This window comes from Kogia breviceps, chromosome 11, assembly GCF_026419965.1.
Source record: "Kogia breviceps isolate mKogBre1 chromosome 11, mKogBre1 haplotype 1, whole genome shotgun sequence".
In the NCBI taxonomy this organism is placed as follows: Eukaryota; Metazoa; Chordata; class Mammalia; order Artiodactyla; family Physeteridae; genus Kogia; species Kogia breviceps.
In genome coordinates this window covers 39,302,508-39,323,386 of record NC_081320.1, presented here as the reverse complement: position 1 = coordinate 39,323,386, position 20,879 = coordinate 39,302,508, and the positions used below count along the sequence as shown (strand labels likewise).

Sequence of the window (20,879 nt, the reverse complement as noted above, 5' to 3'; positions counted from 1 at the left end):
ACAAGTACTGCAGGGCTGCAAATGAAAACTGCCCTCAAAATGCCTTGATGCATGTAAAGGCCAAAAAATTTCAAAATGTGGCACAGAATTCAAGAAAACAATTCGAAGAAGTAAGCTGTAATAACAGTTTGAAAAATAAAAGGACATGCCTGAAAGCTCAATTTCAAATGATTATGAGACACATGCAAATCCAACCACAAAGAGGTATCAGCTCACACCACTCAGAATAACCATCAGCACAAAAACTACAAACGATCAATGCTGAAGAGGTTGTGGAGAAATGCATACCCTAATTTGAAGTGGGACGTAACCTAGTAAGAGCCACTAATGGGAACTGAATGGAGGTGCCTTTAAAAGGTAAACATTGAGCTATTAGATGATCCAGCAGGTCCACTCCTCGGCCTAAAACCTAAGAAGAGAGAATTAGAAAGAAACAGACAGCCAAATCGGTACTGCAGCAGTATTACAATAACCAAGACATGGAAGCAACCAAAAAGTCCATCAAGAGATGAGTGGACGAATAATAACTGGTACATGTGCAGATGGAATATTAGCCAAGGGAAAAAATGAAACAGTGACATTTGCAGCACCATAGATTAGTCTAGAGGTAATCATGCAACTCATAGTGAGTGAGAAAGCAAAAGACACATATCTTATGATCTGACTTATAGGTGTTACCTAAAAATTGATACAATGAAGATATTTCCACAGAGAAATGGAATCACAGATTCATTAAGCAAACTTACGGTTTAACAAATTTAAAGGTGTGAGCATTGGATACATTACGATATTGGGGTTAACAGAGACATACAAACACATGTGAAATATATAATCAACAAAGACCTATAGCATACCAAGAGAAGCCTACTCAACATTGTGTCATAACCTACATGGGAAAAGGATCCGAAGAAGAATAGATATATGTATATGTGTAAAAGAATCACATCTTACACACCTAGAACAAAGAAAACATTGTAATCAAATTTGCTCCAATACAAAATAAAAATTAAATTAAAAAAACAAAGAGCAAGTAATGAGACATAGACTTAAGGGGCTTTTTCCAGATACATTCCATTCTAATTTACAACCTACAACACAACTTCCATTATGGCTCTCCTGCCCTAGTGCCCAGATTTGGTAATGGAGAAATGCTGCCTCCCTGTGGCCGTTACACACAAATGCAGCTTTAAACCCAGCGTTAATGGTCACTGAACATTCAAAATATTTGCAGGACTCTAAAGGAAACCAGGACTCAAAACAAAAAAAAAATCCTGAGGTCATAAATCGAACAGAAAATTCAAAAGACGTCAAAATTTCAAAAAGACAATATCAAGAGACATATTTTATGCACATTTTGTCTTTTCTCTCTTTTTATTTTTCTTTTTGTTTAAAAGAAGTGCATGGAAAAATGGTCAATATCAGGAACTAATAAAACCATGCAAACCCAATCTCTAAAAACGTTCACCTCACAGCCATCAGAGATATCATCAGCAAAATAGTCTACAAAGAATGAATGCTGAAGGGCTTTTAGAGAACTGTGAACCCTCTAGCTGCTGGTGTGACGTAAACTGATAAGAGCCAGTAGTGAGAAGAGAATGGCACTGCGTTTACAGTTAAAAATTGAGCTACCATACGATCTGGTAGCCCAACTGCTGGTCTTATCACCTGAGAGCACCTGAGTCAAAAAGACACAGGCTGGGAATCCTGCACTACAGCAATATTTACCATAGCCGAGACTTGGAAGCAACCAAAATGTCCATCAACAAATGAATGCACAAAGAAGAAGTGGTCCATGTACACAATGGAATATTAGCCATGGAAAGAAGGAAACAGTGCCATTTGTACCACCATAGAAGGACCTAGACATAATCATCCAACTTGAAGTAAGAAAGAAACTGAAAGACAGATATCCTATGACATCACTTCTAGGTGTTACCTAAAAATTGATACCCACGGACATATTTCCAAGACAAGGACACACATGGATTAAGAAAACAAAATTATGTTTAACCAAATGGAAAAGCATAAGGAATGAATGAATTAGGATATAGGGGTTAACAGACATGTACTAACACATGAAATATATAATCACAAAATGCCTATGGAATATCAAGAGAGGTCTACTAAACACTCTGTAATAGCCTACACAGGAAAGGAACCAAAGATGAATAGCTAGATACATAGATATAATGAACCAGATTCTGTATACCTAGAACAAACACAATATTTTTATCCAATTTGCTCTGAAAATATATAAAATTAAATTTAAAAAACAAACAAGAGATAAGGAGACATAAGCTCATGGGTGTGTGCCCTGGCACATTCCACTCTAATTTGCAGCCTACTAACAGAATTTCCAGGAAGGCTCTGTTGCCTAAAAACCCAGATTGGAAATGTAGACATGCTTCTGCCTTGTGGCTGTTTCCAACAAGAGCAGCTTTAAGCCCACAGCTAATGGTCACCTAACATTCAGAAGGACTCAGGGCTGTAAAGGACACTAGCCCTAAAAAATTTTGCTGAGGTAGGGAATGGACCAAAAAATTCATAACAGGCCAATTTTTCAAGAAGATAGTTTGAAGAGGTAAGTTTTACTCACTCTCTTTAAAAAATGGAAAATGGATAAAAGCTCGACCTCAGGAATTATTAGACACATGCAAATCTAATCTACAAAAAGATTTCAACTCATACCAGTCGACTGACCATCAGCAAAAAGGCTACAAACAATAAATGCTGAAGCGTTTTTAGAGAATTGTGTAACTTCTAGCTGCTGGTGAGATGTAAAGTGGTAACAGCCAATAATGAGAACACAAAGGAGCTGCGCTTAAAAGTAAAAATGGAGGTACCATTCGATCCAGCAGTCACACCACTGGGCCTCTCAATTGAGAAGAGCAGAATCGAGAAAACCCGGGTTGCAAAAGCTGTCCTGCAGCGTTATTCACAATAGCCAAGAGTGTGAAGCAGCGAAAAAGTCCATCAACAGATGAATGGATAAAGAAGTGGTCCATGTACACAATGGAATATTAGCCATGGAAAACAATGAAACAGTGCTCTTTGAGGCACCATAAGTGAGCTTGGAGATAATCACAGAACGTGAGTAAGTCAGAAAGCAAAGACCTATATCCCATGGTATCAGTTATAGGCATTATCTAATAAATGAAACAAATGAATATATTTCCACAGAGAAAGACACTCACAGACTTAGAAAATTCTATGCTTGTCTAAAAGGAAAGGGTGGGGGGAATGGATAAATTAAGATTAGTGTTACTATACATATAACAATAACTACTATATACATATGTCAAAAGACCAACCATCTAGCAAGGGAGGTCTACGGAACACTCTAATATTTTACATGGGAAGATGATCTGTACGTGAATAGACATATATAATGTACAAATGATTGTGTACACCTAGGACCAACAATATTCTAATCATTACCCCGATTACAAAACATAATACAACCAACAAGTAATGAGTCATAAACTTATGGACGTTTCTCCTAGCACATTCCATTCTAATTTACAAATTAGGAACACGACTTTCAGAAAAACTCTGCTGTCCTAGTACCCAGATTTGGGAATGGAGAAATGCTGCCTCTTTTTGGCCGTTTCCCACAACAGCAGCTTTAAACCCAGTGCTAATGGTCACTAAATATTCACAATCACTGTAGGCCTGTAAATGACACCTTCCCTCCAAAAAACTCCTGAGGTCGAAAATCGACCAAAAATTCAAAACAGAGCAACCTTCCAAGAAGACAATTTCAAGAGGTATATTATACTCACACTTTTTTCTTTTTTTTTTCTTAACAGAAAAGAAAAAGGCGTGGAAAATGATGAATTTTAGGAATTTTTAAAGGCATGCAAACCCAAACTACAAAACATATCAGCTCACAGCAGTCAGAATGGCCATAAGCAAAAATGCTGCAAACAATAAATGTTAAAGGGATTGTGGAGAAATGCGTAACCTAGGTTCTGAGGGGGACGTGGCAAGAGCCACTAATGAAAACACAATGGAGGTGCTTTGAAAAGGTACACATGGAGCGATTAGTCAATCAGTCACACCCACTGCTGGACCTATCACCTCAGAAAATGAGAAACAAAAAGTCACAGGCTGGCAATACTGCACTCCAGCAATATTTAACATAGCCAACACTTGGAAGCAATGAATAAGTCCATCAACAGAGGAATGCACCAAGAAGAAATGGTCCATGTACACAATGGAATATTACTCCAATAAAAATATAAATTAAATTTAAAAAACAAACAGAAGTAAAGAGACATCAGCTTTTGTGGTTTTATCCGTGCACATTCCACTCTAATTTATAACCAAGGAACACCACTGGCCACAAGGTCTGTTTCCCTAGTAACAGCGTGGGGAATGGAGAAAGGCTGCCACCCTCTGGCCGTTACCTGCAAACGCAATTTAAAGCCTGTGCTAATGGTCACTTCATATGAATAAGCACTGCAGGGCTGTTAATGAAACCTGCCCTCAAAATATCTTGAGGGAGGTAATGGCCAAAGAATTTAAAATGTGACACATACTTTAAAAAAACACTTTGAAGAACTAAGCTGTAATCACACTTTGAAAAAGAAAAAGGACATGCCTTAAAGCTCAATTTCAACGGATTATGAGACACATGCAAATTCAACCACAAAGAGGTATCAACTCACACCAGGAAGAATAACCATCAGCAAGAAATCTACAAACAATAAATGCTGAAGGTGTTTTGGAGAAATGCATACCCTCAACTTTAAGTGGGATGTAACCTGGAAAGAGCCACTAATGAGAACAGAATGGTGGTGCCTTTAAAAGGTAAACACTGAGCTACCATATGGTACAGGAGGCCCACTCCTGGGCCTATAACATAAGAAGACAATATTGGAAAGACACAGGCAGGCAAATGTGCATCGCAGCGGTGTTACAATAGCTAAGACATGGAGGCAACCATAAAGTACATCAAGTGTTGAGTGGACAAAGAAGAACTGATACATGCACAGATGGAATATTCGCTAGGGAAAAAAGTGAAAAAAATGCCATTTTCAGCACCGTAGATGATTCTAGAGGTAATCAGGCAAATTGTACCAAGTTAGACAGCAAAAGACACATATCCTATAATATCACTTATAGGTGTTAGCTAAAAATTGATACCAATGAAGATATTTCCACAGAGAAAGTCAATCACAGATTCATTAAACAAACTTATGGTTTACCCAATGGAAAGGTGTGAGGATTGGATATGTTAGGATATTGGGGTTAACATAGATATACAAACACATGTGAAATGTATAATCACCAAAGACCTACAGCATACCAAGAGAAGCCTACTCAACATTGTGTCATAACCTACATGAGAAAACGATCCGAAGTAGTATAGATATATGTATATGTGTAAAAGAACCACATCTTGCACACCTAGAACAAACAAAACATTTTAATCAAATTTGCTCTGATAAAAAATAAAAATTAGGGCTTCCCTGGTGGCACAGTGGTTGAGAATCTGCCTACTAATGCAGGGGACATGGGTTTGAGCCCTGGTCTGGGAGGATCCCACATGCAGCAGAGCAACTAGACCCGTGAGCCACAACTACTGAGCCTATGCATCTGGAGCCTGTGCTCTACAGCAAGAGAGGCCACGATGTGAGAGGCCCGCACACCGCGATGAGTGGTCCCTGCTTGCCGCAACTAGAGAAAACCCTTGCACAGAAACGAAGACCCAACACAACCAAAATTTTTTTTCTTTTTTTAAAAAAGAGAGCCCAAATAAGTCAGAAATGAAACAGATGATGTTACAACAGACACCACGGAAATACAAAGTATCCTAAGATACACACAGGGTAACTCAGGGCTCAGGCTGGACAGAGCCCACTCTCCATTCCCCTGTACATGACTTACAGGAGCCTCGGGAACTGAGGAGGGGGTCCCTGAGGAGACACACAGGATAGAATACATTAGGCATTAACGTGACTGCATTCATCTTAAACGTGCCTGAACTACATTGACACGAAATGATTTTGTCCTGTATGTACATCGGCACCTCTAGTCGGAAATTCAGGTCTTTGGCTTCACCACCTCTACTGACAGCATTAGCTTCACCTGCTGTGGACCTTCTCCTATAGGATTTCTAGAACCACAAAGCATCAAAGCTTTACAGGACCCAGAGTCTGTTCGACTCCACTCAGAGTCTCAACTGCACTCAGAGACTCCACTCTTGGAGTGCACACTCAAAGTAGTGTGCACGTCAGGACCCAGGGGAAGGAGCAGTGACCCTGTAGGCGAATGACCAGACAATACAATAACTGAAATGAAAAATACACTAGAAGGAATGAGTAGCAGAATAACTGTGGGAAAAGAATGGATAAGTGACCTGGAAGACAGAAAGGTGGAAATCACTGCCATGGAACAGAATAAAGAAAAAGAATGAAAATAAAAGAAGACACCCTAAGAGACCTCTGGGACAATGTTAAACGCAACAACATTCGCATTATAGGGGTCCCAGAAGGAGAAGAGAGAGAGAAAGGACCCGAGAAAATATTTGAAGAGATTATAGTCAAAACCTTCCCTAGCATGGGGAAAGAAATAGCCACCCAAGTCCAGGAAGCACAGAGAGTCCCAGGCAGGATAAACCAAAGGAGAAAAATGCCGAGACACATAGTAATCAAATTGACAAAAATTAAAGACAAAGAAAAATGATTGAAAATGATTGAAAGGGGAAAATGGCAAATAACATACAAGGGAACTCCCATAAGGTTAACAGCTGATTTCTCAGCGGAAACTCTGGAAGCCAGAAGGGAGTGGCATGATAAATTTAAAGTGATGAAAGGAAAGAACCTACAACCAAGAGTACTCCACCCAGCAAGGATCTCATTCAGATTTGACAGAGAAATCAAAAGTTTTACAGACAAGCAAAATCTAAGAGAATTCAGCACCATGAAACCAGCTCTACAACAAATGCTAAAGGAACTTCTCTAAGTGGGAAACACAAGAGAAGAAGATGACCCACCAAGACAAACCCATAATAATTAAGAAAATAGTAATAGGAACATACATATCGATAATTACTCTAAACGTGAATGGATTAAATGCTCCAACCAAAAGACACAGGCTCGCTGAATGGATACAAAAACAAGACCCATATATATTCTGTCTACAGGAGACCCATTTCAGACCTAGGGACACAAACAGACTGAAAGTGAGGGAATGAAAAAATATATTCCATGCAAATGAAAATCAAAAGAAAGCTGGAGTAGCAATACTCATATCAGATAAAATAGACTTTAAAATAAGGAATGTTACCAGGGACAAGGAAGGACACTACGAAATGATCAAGGGATCAATCCAAGAAGAAGACGTAACAATTATAAATATATATGTACCCAACATAGGAGCACCTCAATATATAAGGCAACTGCTAACAGCTATAAAAGAGGAAATCAACAGTAACACAATAATAGCAGGGGACTTGAACACTTCACTTACATCAATGGAGATCATCCAGACAGAAAATTGATAAGGAAACACAAACTTTAAATGACACAATAGACCAGATAGATTTAATTGATATTTATAGGACATTCCATCCCCAAACAGCAGATTATACGTTCTTCTCAACTGCACATGGAACATTCTCCAGGATAGATCACATCTTGGGTCACAAATAAAGCCTCAGTAAGTTTAAGGAAACTGAAATCATATCAATCAGCTGTTCCGACCACAATGGTATGAGATTAGAAATCAATTCCAGGGGAAAAAAACCGTAAAAACACACAAACAAGTGGAGGCTAAATAATATGTCACTAAATAACCAAGAGATCACTGAAGAAATAAAAGAGGAAATCAAAAACTACCTAGAGACAAATGGCAACAAAAACACGATGATCCAAAACCTTTGGGATTCAGCAAAAGCAGTTCTAAGAGGAAAGTTTATAGCGATACAAACCTACCTCAAGAAACAAGAAAAATCTCAAATAAACAATCTAAACTTACACCTAGAGGAAGTAGAGAAAGAAGAACAAAACCCTAAGTTAGTAGAAGGAGAGAACTCATAAAGATCAGAGCAGAAATAAATGAAATAGAAACAAAGAAAAACCACAGGAAAGATCAGTAAAACTAAAAGCTGGTTCTTTGAGAAGATAAACAAAAATGATAAACCTTTAGCCAGACTCAAGAAAAAGAGGGAAAGGACTCAAATCAATAAAATTAGAAATGAAAAAGGAGAACTTACAACAGACACCACAGAAATACAAAGCATCATGAGAGACTACTACATGCAACTTTATGCCACTAAAATGGACAACCTGGAAGACATGGACACATTCTTCAAAAGGGATAACCTTCCAAGACTGAACCAGGAAGAAATAGAAAATAAGAACAAACTTATCCCAAGCAATGAAATTGAAACTGTGATTTAAAATCTTCCAACAAACAAAGGCCCAGAACCAGAGGGCATCACATGTGAATTCTACCAAACATTTAGAGAAGAGCTAACACTCAACCTTCTCAAACTCTTCCAAAAAATTGCAGGGGAAGGAACACTGCCAAACTCATTCTATGAGGCCATCATCACCCTGACACCAAAACCAGACAAAGATACTACAAGGAAAGAAAATTAGAAGCCAATATCACTGATGAATATAGATATAAAAATCCTCAATAAAATACTAGCAAACAGAATCGAACAACACTAAAAGGATCATACACCATGATCAAGTGGGGTTTATCCCAGAGATGCAAGGATTCTTCAATATACACAAATCCATCAATGTGATACACCATATTAACAAATTGTAGAATAAAAACCATATGATCATCTCAATAGATGCAGGGAAAGATTTTGAGAAAATTCAACACCCATTTATGATAAAAAAAAAAAAAACAAACTCTGCAGAGTGTGGGCATAGAGGGAAACTACCTCAACATAATAAAGGCCATATATGACAAACCCACAGCAAATATCATTCTCAATGGTGGAAAACTGAAAGCATTTCCTCTAAGATCAGGAACCAGACGAGGATGTCCACTCTCATCACTATTATTCAACATAGTTTTGGAAGTCCTAACCACAGCAATCAGAGAAGAAAAAGAAATACAAATTGGAAAAGAAGAAGTAAAATTGTCACTGTTTGCAGATGACATGATACCATAGATAGAGAATCCTAAAGATGCCACCAGAAAACTACTAGAGCTAATCAATGAATATGATAAAGTTGCAGGATACAAAATGAATGCACAGAAATCTCTTGCATTCCTATACACTAACAATGAAAGATCAGAAAAAGAAATTAAGGAAATATCCCATTACCACTGCAAAAAGAAGAATAAAATACCTAGGAATAAACCTACCAAAGGAAGTAAAAGACCTGTACTCAGAAAACTATAAGACACTGATGAATGAAATCAAAGATGATATAAACAAATGGAGACATATACCATGTTCTTGGATTAGAAGAATCAATATTGTGAGAATGACTATACTACCCAAAGCAATCTACAGATTCAATGCAATCCCTATCAAATTACCGGCAGCATCTTCTACAGAACTAGAACAAAAAATCTTAAAATTTGTAGGGAGACACAAAAGACCCTGGGTAGCCAAAGCAGTCTTTAGAGGAAAAAAAAAAAAAAGAGCTGGAGGATTGAGACTTCCAGACTTCAGACTATACTACAAAGCTACAGTAATCAAGACAATATGGTACTGACACAAAAACAGAAATATAGATCAATAGAACAGGATGGAAAGCACAGACAAACACATGTACCTATGGTTAACTAATCTATGACAAAAGAGGCAAGGGTATACAATGGAGAAAAGACAGTGTCTTCAGTAAGTGATGCTGGGAAAACTGGACAGCTACATGTAAAAGAAGGAAATTAGAACACTCCCTAACACCATACACAAAAATAAACTCAAAATGGATTAGAGACTGAAATGTAAAACCAGACACTATAAAGCCCTTAGAGGAAAACTTAAGCAGAACACTCTATGACATAAATCACAGCAAGATCCTCTTAAACCCACCTCCTAGAGAAATGGAAATGAAAACAAAAATTAAAAAATGGGACCTATGGGGCTTCCCTGGTGGCGCAGTGGTTGTGAGCCTACCTGCCAATGCAGCAGACACAGGTTCGTGCCCCAGTCCGGGAACATCTCACATGCCTGGACCGGCAGGGCACGTGAGCCATGGCCACTGAGCCTGCGCGTCCGGAGCCTGTGCTCCACCACGGGAGAGGCCACAAGAGTGAGAGGCCCGTGTACTGCAAAAACTAACAAAAAAAAATGGGACCTAATGAAACAAAATCTTTTGCACAGCAAAGGAAAACATAAACAAGACGAAAAGACAACCATCAGAATGGGAGAAAATATTTTCAAATGAAGCAAATGGCAAAGGATTAATCTCCAAAAAGCAGCTCATGTAGCTCAATATCACAAAAACAAACAACCGAATCCAAAAATGGGTGGAAGACCTAAATAGACATTTCTCCAAAAAAGACATACAGGTTGCCAACAAACACATGAAAGGATGCTGAACATCACTAATCATTAGAGAAATGCAAATGAAAACTACAGTGAGGTATCACCTCACAACAAGTCAGAATGGCCATCATCCAGAAATCTACAAACAATAAATACTGGAGAGACATTTATTGGATAAAAGGGAACCCTCTTGCACTGTTGGTGGGAATGTAAATTGATATAGCCACTAGGGAAAACGGTATGGACGTTCCTTAAAAACTAAAAATAGAACTACCACACGACCCAGCAATCCCACTACTGGACATTTACCCTGAGAAAACCATAATTCAAAAAGAGTCATGTACCACAATGTTCATTGTAGCTCTACTTACAATAGCCAGGACATAGAGGCAACCCAAGTGTTCATCGACAGATAAGTGGGTAAAGAAGTTGTGGCACATATATATAATGGAATATTACTCAGCCATAAAGAGAAACGAAATTGAGTTATTTGTAGCGAGGTGGATGGATCTAGAGTCTGTCCTACAGAGTGAAGTAAGTCAGAAAGAGGAAAACAAATACCATATGCTAACACATATATATGGAATCTAAAACAAAGTTCATGAAGAACCTAGGGGCAGGAAAGGATTAAGGACACAAACGTAGAGAAAGGACTTGAGGATACGGGGAGGGGGAAGGGTAAGCTGGGACAAAGTGAGACAGTGGCATGGACATATATACACTACCAAATGTAAAATCGATAGCTACTGGGAAGCAGCCACATAGCACAGGAAGATCAGCTCGGCAATTTGTGTCCACCTAAAGGGGTGGGATAAGGGGGTGAGAGGGAGGTGCAAGAGGGAGGGGATATGGTGTTATATGTATACGTATAGCTGATTTTTTTATACAGCAGAAACTAACACAATTGTAAAGCAATTATACTCCAATAAAGATGTAAAAGAAAAAAAAAAGCCCAGAGATAAACCGACACACCTATGGTCCACTAAACTATGACAAAGGAGGCAAGGATATACAATGGAGAAAAGACAGTCTCTTTATAAGTGGTGCTAGGAAAAATGGACAGCTACATGTAAAAGAATGCAATTAGAACACTCCCTAACACCATACACAAAAATAAGCTCAAAATGGATTAGAGACTGAAATGTAAGACCAGACACTATAAAACTCTTAGAGGAAAACATAGGAAGAATACTCTTTGACATAAATCACAGCAAGATCTTTTTTGATCCACCTCCTAGAGTAATGGAATAAAAAACAAACAAATGGGACCAAATGAAACTTAAAAGCTTTTGCAAAGCAAACTACAAACAAGATGAAAAGACAATCCTCAGAATGGGAGAAAATATTTGCAAACGAATCAACAGACAAAGGATTAATCTCCAATACATATAAACAGCTCATGGAACTCAACAGTAAAAAAAAGCAAACAACCCAATCCCAAAATGGGCAGATGACTTAAACAGACATTTGTCCCAAGAAGACATACAGATGGCCAAGAAGCACATTAAAAGCTGTTCTACATCACTAATTATTAGAGAAATATAAGCCAGAACTACAATGAGGTATCACCTCACACCAGTTAGAACGGACATCATCAGAAAATCTACAAACAACAAATGCTGGAGGTGGTGTGGAGAAAAGGGAACCCTCTTGCACTATTTGTGGGAATGTAAATTGATACAGTCACTATGGAGAACAGTACGGAGGTTCCTTAAATATCTAAAAATAGAATTCCCATATGACCCAGCAATCCCACTACTGGGCATATACCCAGAGAAAACCATAATTCAAAAAGACACATTCACCACAATGTTCATTGCAGCACTATTTACAATAGCCAGGTCATGGAAACAACCTAAACGCCCATAGACAGACGAATGGAAAAGATGTGGTACATATATAAAATGGAATATTACTCAGCCATATAAAGGAATGAAATTGGGTTATTTGTAGAGACGTGGATAGATCTACATACTCTCATACAGAGTGAATGAAGTCAGAAACAGAAAAAACAAATATTAACAAATATTAATGCATACATGTGGAACCTAGAAAAACGATACAGATGAACCAGTTTGCAAGGCAGAAATAGAGACACAAATGTAGAGAACAAATGTATGGACACCAAGGGGGGAAAGTGGAGGGGTGGTGGTGGTGGGATGAATTGTGAGACTGGGATTGACATATACACACATATGTATAAAATAGATAACCAATAAGAACCTGATGTATAAAAAATAAATTAAATTAAATTCAAAAATTAAAACAATAATATTTAAAAAAGAGAAAAAAGCATTTTCCTTCCCATAGACATATTTATATGAATGAATTATTTCCATGTTTATATCTATAAATGCAAGAAGAGGAATAAAACCTACCTTGAACCAAAAAAGAAGAAAAACATAACCCACTGGTCATACAGAGGAAAACCCTATCAGGGCACTTGCTCCAGTGGCGAACAATTCTGAAGTTGGTCAGAGGTGGGGAATCGTCTCCCATGCAGCCAGCAGCGCCCCTGCAAGGAGCGTCCTCATTGCAAAGCTGGGGGACGGTGCCGAGGCATCTCTGAGTAAACGTGAGCTGAGCCCCAGGCTGGCTGCTACTGAACTGTTCCCACTTTTCCCAGGTAAAAATGTGTGCAAGTACTTGAAAGCCTAGAGGAAGGGCCGTGGAGCCACAACAGCCACAGTACACAGGCCGACTTGGTGCCTGGAGGTCAGCCAGGCTGGTCCTGGCCCCAGGCACTCTTATGGAAGCTTTCTATTTCCCTGCCTGACGTACCCCTCCTGTCCCAGCCCTCATTGTTTTTTTTCCCTTCCTCACCTTTGCCCGGGGAGAAATTCCAGCGGCAGGTATGGGTAATACATCCTCTTCTTTAGCAGGTGGCAGCCTGGCAACTCCTTCAGAAAGTCCAGCAGAGCCCCACTCACACTGGGGCACCCACAGAGCCGCAGGCCCTACTCCCTCCCACAAGCCCAGCCCCGAGACTGCTGACAGGGCAGAGAATATGACGTCAGGTACAGCTGCAGGGACTCTTGCTGCCTGGAGGGGTGTTTATATTGACCTCAGCCCAGGCACAGCTGAGAAGGGCTGGCCGGCCAGGTCAGGCTGCCCAGATCAGCCAATCCTCGCCTCTCAGGGGCTCACAGTTGCAGAAAATGGGCCTTGCTGCACCGGCCAGGTCCAAGGAACAGGTGTGGCATCCTGAGGGTCAGGATAGACAAGGGGCTGCAGCTCTAGCTTGTTTTCTAATCATTTTATCTGGTCCATGAGTGGGAGACAACTTCAAGAAGACCCTCTCTTAATGAGAGGAACCCAGGAGTCAGGGAGAGGAGGGGTGGTGGGTGGAGACAAAGGCCTGGTGCCCCGGTTGCAGTGGAAGCTTCTGGAAGACTTGGCAGAGGGAGGCCGCACAGAGTGAAGGTCAGGGTCACAGACCTGTCGGAGCCGCTGTTTGTTAGTTCAAGTTCTGCTCTGAGGTGCTCTGGGGCAGCTCTGACCAACAGGTGAGCTGGGGGTGCTCTGCAATGAGGGCTATGGGCACAGTTCCTGTGTGCCCAGCCCTGCCGGTGTACCTGCCCAGGGGAGCTCCATATCCTGGGAGGGCCCTGACCACGAGAGCCCCATGGGCTGCTGGGGACATGCCCAGGTGAGCTCCGTATCCTGGGAGGGGCCTGACCACAAGAGCCCCGTGGGCTGCAGGGTACCTGCCCAGGTGAGCTCCATATCCTGAGATTGGCCTGACCACGAGAGCCCCATGGGCTGCTGGCGACCTGGTAAAGGATGTCAGGACAGTCAGTGAAGCCACCGAGGATATATATCCAGTAGTTCCTAATTCCTACACACTGCTGGTCATTCTACCATCCACCAGAACATGCTATTCTGTATTAGACTTCAATGATGCCTTCTTCTGTATTCCATTATCCCAGAGTCACAAGAAGTTTTGGCTTGTGAGTGGCAGGACTCAACATACAACAGAAACAATACCGCTGAGGCGTCCTGCCCCAAGGGTTCAAAAATTCCCACACCATCTTTGGGGAAACGTTAGCTAAAGACCTAAAACTTCTACCTCTGGAAAAGGGAACCCTCCTTCAATAGGCAGATGACATTCTGATCGCCAGCCCTACTAAGGAGGTCTCTGAACTACTTAGCCAATAAAGGATAGAAGGTGTCCAAGAAAAAGGCTAAAATATCACAGACTAAGGTGACCTGCCTGGGCTTCACTCTCACAGAAGGTCAGAGAAGGCCATCCCAGGAAAGGGAAGAAGCCATTTGCAGCCGTACCCCTTCTAAAACTAGAAGACAGCTTAGGGGTTCCTGGGGAGGCCGGGGTTTACTGCATCTGGATCCTAACTACAGTCTAATAGCTGGGCCTCGATATGAAACACTGAAAGGAAAAGATGATGATCCTTTTGAATAGAATCCAGAAGTGGCCATTGAAGAATGGAAAGAGCAGTCAATTCAGACCCTTGCCCTGAAACTCCCTAATTTAACTAAACCCTTTGACCTTTACATTCCCAGTCGAAGGTGAATCGCCCTTGGAGTATCAGTGCAAAAACTGGGACCACTTGAAATGGAACAACGCAAGAATGCCCTCCAGGTAGGAGAAACTACGGTCACCAAGGGCTTGGCCCGCCACCTCATCCGGCCAGGATACTGGGGGTATCGAAAAACCTGGAAATCAGCAGCCTGCAAGGCCAGGTCCCTCCCAAGAGTAAAGGACCCCACGTGGTGATCCTAACCACCCACCAGGCCCTGAAGTTGCAGGGATTGCTCCGTGGGCACACTGACCTCGAGTGAGGAGGCCCTCCAACTCCAGCCTCCAGAGAGACAACCGGGGGCAACAGACCCCCATGACAACTCGTGTGACCATCACTTGACCTGGAGCTTCTCTCAGAAAACAACAAGAGTGTGCCCCCAAAGAGCAGACTACTGCTTGCAGGACTTACTGCACCCAGAGCGGAGCTAATAAGCTTGGCGGGGAAACCGTAAATAACGCTGTCACCATAGAAAAGCCTACAGACACCGCGGTGACGGCAGCCAATGAGACCGGCTGGACTCCTGGCTACTTCAAAAGGCCGTTGACTCAGTGGCCGTCATGGTCCTGGATCATCACCGGCCCTGGACTGTCTGGGAGTTGAGCAGGCAGGGCTCTGACACCTGGTGCTGTTTGTACGTTAATTCAGGGGCCTAATTGAAGAAAGCGCAGACTACTGGTCAGAGCATCTAGGCTGGCAGAAACCCTCAGCCTAATGTGGCCAAACAAATGTGGGGTGGGGTAAAGCTGCCGCCCCCCAGCAACTCTGCACATCTTTCCTGGACCCTCAAAAGTCATTAGAATCTAAGCACTTCAAATGCTGGTGCTCAGGCAGACAAGCAGTGAGAGAGGAGGCCTGGGGACAATCAACCTCACCTGGAGGCTGCCAGGGAGCAGTTCTGCCCCTCCCCCACAGGTATGAGGACTCCCAACTCAGCACGAAGCAGTTACAGAAGAGGCGTCTGCACCCTCAGCCCCCCAAGAATGAGGAACGGGACAAAAGGCAGAGGAGGGGTTTGTCGCCAGCAAAGCCCATTAAAAATTCCTGGGAGATAAAAATAGAATCTGGGCAATAAAATAAAATCTAACCTTTTTTTTCCTTTGTGCTTTGTCTAATTTCACATGCTCCTAGGTTTCCACATGCAGAGGTCCCACACCCGGCACTTCAGACCCGATTTCCTACTGCAAAATGGCTGGGCCGACACCTCAGCTCTCGGGGCCCCGTGCAGACTCGGCGACATAGAGCCTGAGCTCCAGCCAACCCGGGCCATGGAGAGCTCTGCGCCTCCCTCCCGCTGACGCTGCCGGGATCCCTACCCAGCAGCCTGTCCCACAGCCCACGGGGGAGCGCACGCTCTCACCTCTCCATTCTCTGATCAAAATATAAAGTTTCCTTTGCTTCTGAAGCAAACTCAGTCTCGTTCTTTTGGCTCCAGTGACCCTGGGCAGGGGGACCCTTGTTGGGACCACTCTGTAGGATCAGTAACAGAAATTGAGAACATTGTACCTTCAATGAACAGATGTGTGAGCCAAACTGTAATTAACATAGAGCAGTGTGTAAGGCTCGTGTAAAATAAGATGTTTCTAACACTTCCATTTGATATTTCCATCACTTTATTATAAGCAAGTTCAGTGGAGGGCTTTGTCTTATTTGTCAGGTCAACATTAGAGAAATGACGTGATTTCTTTCCAACGATGTACAATACATCTAATAATCTTGGCTGAAGCTTCAATCTTGTTTTGATTGCTTTTCCATTGAAAATGATACCTCTCCTTCAACTCCCCCATGTCTGAGAAGTATAAAATCTTAGAACGTATTATTACCAAAGGGGAAACGCGGGAGGAGGGATAAATTAAGAGTTTAGGATTAACACATACAAACTGTGATGTATAAAATAGATCGTCAACAAGGAACTTCTGTATAACACGGGGAACAACATTCAATATTGTGTAATAACCTATAAGGGGAAAACATCTGCAAAAGAATACATAACTATATCTACATCATCTATCAACGATAGATAAAATGTAACCTAAAGGAGGTCGATGGTGAGCTCTTCTGCCCTGAAGATTTCAATCATCTAAAGCTCGGACTCTGCCTACTGCCCAAGGCCCTTAATGATCATACATGTACCCGTAGCTTAAAAATTTCCCAATTTGGGGTTCGGGGAGACACTGATTTGGAAAAATCCCTGGTGTTCTCCTTACATGAAAGGGGCTCTACCTACAGCTAAAACATGCCTGACACCCAGAAGATGGTACACCGTTTGATCGGGAAGAGTTTGGAAATGACACGTCATCTCCTCAGCTCCTGGTAGTCGGCTTCACCCCTGCAGCCTTTTTTCTAACAAGCTCCCCACTTGCAGAATCAGCACATTTAACCTCCTGTTTTGTACAGTTAGGAATTTGTAAGGAGGATGAACGGGAAGAGGGGGAACTAATGAGAGACCAGCTCTAGATGTTTGGACAGGCACATGCCACTCTAATTTCCAATCAGGAAGAAGAATTAACCAAAGGCTCAGCCTGCCCCCTGGAACCACAATAGAGCCTGTAGCAATCCTGTGGTTTTGTGGCTAGTTCCCAAAAGAGGACTTAAAAATGGAGCTCAGGGGCACTGCAATTCACAAACCTGCAGGGTTATAAATGATAACGATCTTCCAAAAATACACTGAGGTAAGGCAACGAAAAAGATTCGAAAGCAAGGCAAAATTTCAGGAAAAAGTTTTCAAGAGGTACGTTGGAGTCGCCTTTAAAGCACATGAAAAGTGGCAGAACTTCGCAAATGATGCAGTTGGCCAAAACATATATTTTTCCTAAATATATTTAGCAAAAATACATACACTCTTTTTGGCCAAGCAAACAAGCAGGGCATGCAAATCAGCACTACAAAGAAGTCTCACTTCCCATCTGTCAAAAGGGCCATCCTGGAAAAGTGTAAAAACCAGAAATGCAGGACAGGCCATGGAGAAAAGGGAGTCTTGTGACACTGATGAGCGGGATGTAAATTGCCAACGGCCACTCTGGAGTAGTGTATGGTGTTTCCTAAAACATCTAAAAAACAGAACTACAATGCATAGGGCACTTCCACTCATTGGCGTATATATTCAGAGAACCAAAAATCGACAGAACACGGGCACCTCAAAGTTTAGGGCTGCTTGGTTTGCAAGGACCTCGGCTTGGGTACACTGAAAATATCCTAGGAAAGAGAAAAATGGGTAAACAAGTTGTGGTACTTATGTACAATGGAATATAACTCAGCCATGAAATCAATATCATAAGGCTACTAACAGCATAATGAGTATATTTAGGAACGATGATGTTAAGTAAAATAAGTCAGACAGAAAAAGAAACTTATGGTAACATATCACTTACCGGGGCTTTCGAAAAATTGCTACACATGAACTGAATTACAAAACAGAACACAGAGTCACACATTTAGAAAACACACTTATGGCTGCTTAAGGGGAAAGGTGAGGTGGGGTGATGCATAAAATGAGTTTCAAGTGAGTACAGATACCGTTCCATAAACCAAATATGTAATAGACATGACCTACTCATTGCTCAATGAACTGGACTCAACACATCCTATTCACTGCAGAAGAATACATCTGCCTAGTAAGAATCTTAAAAAGTATTTATTGGGCTTCCCTGGTGGCGCAGTGGTTGAGAGTCTGCCTGCCGATGCAGGGGACATGGGTTCGTGCCCTGGTCCGGGAATATCCCACATGACATGGAGCGGCTGGGCCTGTGAGCCATGGCCGCTGAGCCTGCGCGTCCGGAGCCTGTGCTCCACTACGGGAGAGGCCACAACAGTGAGAGGCCTGCGTAACGAAAAAAAAAAGTATTTATTGATATCTCTCTGTAAGTGAATCAGCTGGGTGTAAAACAGCATAAACACAGCATTGAAAGTCAGCTGAACCCCATTAAAAATAAATTATAAAAAAAATAAAAATTAAAAAAACAAACAGTGAAAGAGAGAAACATTCTTACAAAATTCTTTCAGGGGCTGTGATGAAACCTTGATTGACCACATCTAGACACACAACTGGATGAGACATAAGGCTGGACACTCTTGGGGCCAAGAGGATTGGTGAGGTTGGGTGAGCACATGCAGACCCTTTAAAGTAATACTGCGTGGTACCCATTCCATGGGTCCCAACTCTCCAGGTTCAAGGGAATCTTCCTACAGCTAAAACATGCATGGGAAACTCATAGGATGGTACATTGTGTGATCGGGAAATGTTTCTAAAACACATCTCATTTTTCATCCCTGGTGCTCGGGTTTGCCATTCCAGCCGCTTTATTAACAATCTCCGCACTTGGAGAATCAGCACCTTTATTTAACCTCCTGTTTCGTACAGTTTGCAATTTGTCCAGAGGATGAACGGGAAGAGGGGGAACCAATGAGAGACCAGCTCTAGGTGTTTGGACAGGCACATGTCACTCTAATTTCCAATCAGGAAGAAGAATTAACCAAAGGCTCAGCCTGCCCCCTGGAACCAGAAAAGGGCCTGAAGCAATCCTGTGGTTTTGCGGCCAACTCCAAAAAGGTGAGTTGAAAAATGGAGCTCAGGGGCACTGCAATTCACAAACCTGCAGTGTTATAAGTGATAACAATTGTCCAAACATATACTGAGGTAAGGAAATGAAGAGGATTTGAGATCAAGGCAGTATTGGAGGAAACAGTTTTCAAGAGGTAGATTGGAGTCGCCTTTAAAGCACCTGAAAAGCGGCAGAATTTCAACAATGATGCAGTTGGCCCAAAAGGGCGTATGCGGTTTTTTCCTGAATATATTCAGGGAAAAAACGCATACGCCCTTTTTGGCCAACGAAACAAGCGGGCAATGCACATCAGTACTACAAAGAAGTCTCACTTCGCATCGGTCAAACGGCCATCGTGAAAAAGTGTAAAACCCAGAAATGCAGGATAAGCCATGGAGAAAAGGGAGCCTTGTTATGCTGGTGGAAGGGATGTAAATTGCAAACGGCCACTCTGCAGAAGTGTATGGTGTTTCCTAAGACATCTAAAAAACAGAGCTACAGCGCATAAGGCACTTCCACTCATGGGCGTGTATCTTAGCCCCGACCCTGTGGCGGAGTCTGGATCCGGGCCAGCCACCGCCAGAGCCTCTGGTGTGCCGCTGCCTTCCAGAGCCGCCTTCTGGCCGCCCTAGCCCTGGCCAGGCCGGCGGGGAGCGCCCCCTCTGGCGCGCGCTGTGGTGGGAGGGGCCTGAGGAGGTGGGGGCCTGCAGCGGTGCCCGGCCGGGGCGGAGGCGGCCTCAGCCCTGGGCGACTAAAGGAGAAGGCGGGCGGGAGGCAAAAAGCGTACAGCACCCAGTATTCTCAGGTGGTCTCCCATCCAAGTACTAACCAAGCCCGACCCTGCTTAGCTTCCGAGATCAGGCGCGTTCAGGGTGGTATGGCCGTACACAGGGTTGGGGACCGTGGGCTGCCTCTTGAGGCCCAGCTTCTCTGGCGCGTGCGCCTTACCGCCAGCCCCGTGGCCAGCCCGCCCCGGCAGGGCCCCGCTGCCCGCCCAGCCAGGGGAATGGAGGTCTCGGGTACCGCGGGGTGGTGGAGGGGTTGGCGACCTCCCAGCCCAGGGCGGGAGGGACCCAGCAAACTCTTTGGCGCTTGGCGCCCCACCCCAGATCCCGCACGTCTCTCACAGGGACGTGGCCCCGGAACATGTCCGGGTACGTGACAGGAATCATCTTAGCCAACTCAACCCCAGACATTGTGCTCCAGGATACATGCTATGTAGTAGCACACTTCCATGACCTAATGTCCATGGGAGCAGTCTTCACTATTATGGGAGGCTCCTACACGGATTCCCACTATTCTCAGGTTTTACAGTTAACTCAGCATGAG

At 42.7% G+C, this 20,879-nt stretch overlaps 1 pseudogene; it reads right to left on the bottom strand.

Annotated features, from left to right (window-relative positions):
• Positions 1-20,330: 20,330 nt before the first annotated feature.
• LOC131766013 (5S ribosomal RNA) lies at positions 20,331-20,439 on the bottom strand (annotated as a pseudogene).
• Between the last annotated feature and the right edge of the window lie 440 nt (positions 20,440-20,879).